Source organism: Paramisgurnus dabryanus, chromosome 24 (assembly GCF_030506205.2).
Source record: "Paramisgurnus dabryanus chromosome 24, PD_genome_1.1, whole genome shotgun sequence".
NCBI classification, from domain to species: Eukaryota; Metazoa; Chordata; class Actinopteri; order Cypriniformes; family Cobitidae; genus Paramisgurnus; species Paramisgurnus dabryanus.
This window is the reverse complement of record NC_133360.1, coordinates 2,392,458-2,396,932: the sequence shown is the minus strand read 5'-3', so window position 1 is coordinate 2,396,932 and position 4,475 is coordinate 2,392,458. Positions and strand designations below refer to the sequence as shown.

The 4,475-nt window shown below is 48.4% G+C and overlaps 1 protein-coding gene across 1 annotated transcript in view; it reads left to right on the top strand.

The window, feature by feature from the left end:
- Positions 1-4,475, top strand: part of LOC135748239 (uncharacterized) — a 180,797-nt gene that overhangs the window by 126,033 nt on the left and 50,289 nt on the right. The gene's annotated exons all lie outside the window — the stretch shown is intronic.

Genomic DNA, 4,475 nt, shown 5'->3' with positions numbered 1-4,475 from the left:
ATCTCATCAGCTGTGTCTATTTATATGATTATCAACCCTACCCAGAGGAATTTACTTTCTGGAGTTCTGCAGAAATTCACAAAAACTCACCTGAACCAGATTGTCAAGATTCTTCTGGTTAAATGGGCGACTTTATGGTGTAAGGGTTATCTGACTGATCTTTATAATAGCAGAAAATCAAAATAAATAAATTACACTGTAAAAAGTGAAAAGTTGGATCAACTTAAAAAATAACTTCCATTGGTAACACTTAAAAGTATTTTATGTTATTTCAACTTAATTTTCTTCAGAACGTGTACTGTACATGCACCGTCTGAGTTTTTAAACCCATCGTACATTATGCGCCAAATATTTGTCTACACGTATGCATCAAATTAACCACACTTTGTCAGGCTGTGCGTTCGACCGTCAAAAAAAAACTATACTCCATGGATGAATATACCGTAGTGGACACTGTGTAGTTCTGGAAGCAGATGTTAAATTTTATATTATATAGGTAAAACACGTTAAATGGTAAATGCTTCCTGTGTTTTCACTGCCATAACCGAACGGCGAATCAAAAAATTGTACTGTTTTAAACTCAAAAAACCTGTCTGTGATCGCGGGTGTCTTGTACCAAATACCTTTACATTCATGTTGTTGTAGACATAGATGCCAAAATATTTAAAAAATGGCTGCTGACAACATCTTAATTGACTAAATTATAACTGAATTAAACCAGACTTATTCGAAAAACAAACACCTAAAAGTACATTAAGATGATAAGAAATAACTAAAATAACATTTTTTGCATAAAATAACTTAAACCATTGTTGGGGGAATTTATTTAAAGTGTACCATAACTTCTCTTAAGTTCCATTTGAGGGCGTGGTTAGGCAGGGATATACTGCAGCAAGCCCCCAGGGGACAGAAAAAGCTTTGACTTGGCACCCCTGGTTTTAACATCAGATTCTTTTAATCTTAGTGTTTTGTGTCAGAAAGTTTTAGACAGGTGAGTTTGTTCAGGGTTGGAGGTAAACTCTGTAGGAAAGTAGACACTAGAGTTTATAAAGAACGTCTCGGTTACGTATGTAACCCTCGTTCCCTGAAGGAAGGGAACGGAGACGTCACGTCGTGACCGACGAATTGGGAACTCGCTTAGAGAGACCAATCTGCTTCGTACTCTACTAAAACGCCAATGAACTTGGCATTGAGATATTTGCATAATGCTGGCGCCGCCCCGCCAGGTGCGTATATAAGCCACAGGTGCAAATATGGAAATTAGCTTCATTTCGCTGAGAAAGCCGGAAAGTGTGACCGGCCGATAAACAGCAGGGAGCAGCCCTGTGGCGACGGGACGTGACGTCTCCGTTCCCTTCCTTCAGGGAACGAGGGTTACATACGTAACCGAGACGTTCCCTTTCAGTCGGTCACTACGACGTCACGTCGTGACCGACGAATTGGGAATCCCTACCAAAACGCCACTGAGGGCTGACCTCTTCCAGTGTCTGCGTAAAGCCCTCCGGTTCCACTTAAGGATAAGGAGAATTAGGTTGCGCTTGCAAGCTCACCACCTTATCTCTGAAGGGAGTGGTGGGAACTTTGGGCACGTAGCCTGGTCTGGGTCTCAGTGAGACAGCAGGACCAAACTGAAGGCACGAATCGTCAACAGAGAATGCATGTAAATTCCTTACTCTCTTCACGGAGACCAATGCTAGCAGGGTCAGAGTTTTCATTGACAAAAACTTCAGACTCGCAGACTGCAAAGGCTCGAACGCGGAACCTGTAGTAGGGCTTCAGCACCATGGACAGGTCTCAGGAGGAATAGAGGGAGGGCGCGAGGGGTTTAGCCTGCGAGCGCCTCTTAAAATCTAATAACCAAATCATGCTGCCAACTGATCTGCCGTTAATAAGCGAGTGATGAGCAGAAATAGCGGCGATATCAACTTTAATGGTGGAGGGTGACAGCCTACCATCTAACCTATGTTGAGGATATATAAAAGCACAATGTTAAGCATTCTCTGGGGTCCTCGCGTTGCGAAGAGCACCAGGTGACGAAAAGGGTTTCATTTAAGCGCGTAAGCCCGTCTTGTGGACGGTGCTCGTACCGCGTCGATGGTGTTAGATACCGCTTGCGATAAATCACCTAAACCTTGCGCGCACTCAACGACCATACATGGAGATCCCACAGGTCGGGGCGCGGGTGCCATAATGTGCCCCTTCCTAAAGAAAGAAAGTCCTTTCTAGGGGAATTCGCCAGGGAGGGGCTGTCGCAAGGAGCATTAACTCTGAAAACCATTTCCTGGTCGTCCAGTATGGGGCGACTAACGAAAGGCTCTCCTCGTCCTGCCTGACTTTGCACAGTGTTTGTGCGATTAAGCTCACTGGAGTGAATGCGTATTTTCGCGTCCCCCGCGGCCAGCTGTGTGCCAACGCATCCACGCCGAGGCTTCTCTCAGTTAGTGAATAAAAACCGGCGACAGTGGGTATCGTCCGGCGACGCAAACAGATGTATCTGCGCACGACCGAACTTCTTCCAAATTAGCTGGACCGTCTGGGGGTGGAGTCGCCATTCACCGAGGCGCGCAGCTCGGGAAAGCGCGTCTGCCGCTGTATTGAGCGAACCCGGGATGTAAATGGCACGAAAGGACCTCAGATGCTTCTGACTCCAAAGGAGGAGATGACGAGCGAGATGCGACAGGTGACGAGAGCGCAAAAACCGCCTTAACGGTAAATAACGCAACAGTCGCAATGTTGTCGGTGTCGGCTAATACATCCTTCCCTCGCATCTCCATAGCGGAGCGTACAAGTCCCAGATATACAGCGCACCGCTCGCGGCAGTTGGGGTATGCACACCCCTGAGACTGCAAGCCCGTCATACGTGGCTGCTCATCCCGTGCTGGGGGCATTGTATGTGCTACAGAATGCCAGGAGACCCGACTCAGGGGCATATCTTGCTATCAGAAATGCTGGGTCTGCCACGGGGTAAAATTGAAATGACACGCAGGTGTAATGGTTACACAGTGTATGCCGTTGCGCCACGCTCTCCTAGAGACTCGATCGAAAAACCAATGCTGAAGCGGTCTCATATGAAGCAGCTCGAGCAGTGTCACAGCCTGTCATATGTCCAGAAGCTTCTGAAATTGTTTCAGAGGGACCGCGTACTTCCCTCGAATTAAACCGAGGCAAGTCAGAACTGACTGGTTGCGCGCTCTGTAAAACACGCCAATAAATCGATCGAGTCTATTTCCATACTGAGAAAAGGATCCTCTGCACGGGGCAAAGTTGCTCTTTTCCCAGCTGACCTGATGACTTAAACGAGCGAGATGCTGAAGCATTAAATCTCTGTGTTCGCGCACGTTTGCCAAGAATGAGCCATTATAGTTGACGTAAATATAAGCAGAATGCGAACAACGCTCTCTCTCTCGGAGATTTTAATGCCATGACTAGCACTTTCATGGAGACACGGGGAGAGAGAGACAGCTCGAATGGTGTACTTAGTATTAATATGCCCACCCCACGAACGCAGAGCGAAAAACGGTCTAAGGCGAGGGGAGATGGACACATGAAGTACACGTCTACAGGTCTAAGGCTGCAAACCGATTTGAATATTGAAATACGAGCCTCGGCGTATCATCCTAAAGGATCACACTTGTAGAGCCGGTGCGTAAATAAATCGGTCGTAACCCACCGCGTATTTTGGGTAATATGAGATAAAGGCTGGAAAAACCTTATCATCATTCTCGGTAAGAGGGACCGGCTCGAAATGTCCTTCGCCAGCAGGACATCGACTTTTGCACGCAGTACATGTGCATCGGACGCTTTCACATAGTGAAACGAATGCCCGAGAATTTGGGGGAGTGCCGGTAATTGTATTACGTAACCGAGGCGGATAGTGCGTAAAACCCAACGAGACGGGCTGGGAACTGAAGCGAAGCATCCCGGGACCGTACGAGGAGAATTAACGACACTACCGAAGTACCCGCGGTGGGGCAGCGAAGCGAGACAGGTGAGACTGTCGGTGCGTCTGCTGTGACAGCATAAACATCTACAGTATGTGTGTGTGTGTGTGACACTGAACTGAGCCCGCTGAGGGTGACGGTCGTCTGGTCTCCTCTGCGGAGAGCGCAGACTCCGATGAGGGTGCTGGTGGTCCGGTCTCCTCAGTGGAGAGCTCGGACTCCTCAGGACACCCGCTGGCGATAGAGGAGAGGTAGAGTGAGCAGGTGTACGCCCACGGCTCTCTCGATCCTCCGGAGACCTGGAGAGGAAAGAGGAATGCACTCTTATGTGTGGTTAAGTGGGTACCGGCTGGACAGCCGGTGGAACATATGCAAACCAAGGATTTTCCACCCGACCCTCTACCGGGGGAAGGAGCGAATCACTGTCTCCTGAAGAGTGATCCTCTGCCACTCCGGGTCGCCCGTCTCTGGCCACTTAAACTCCCGATTTTCACGGGAAGCGGCTAAGCGGGCGGGGCGAGCTGCTGACGACCG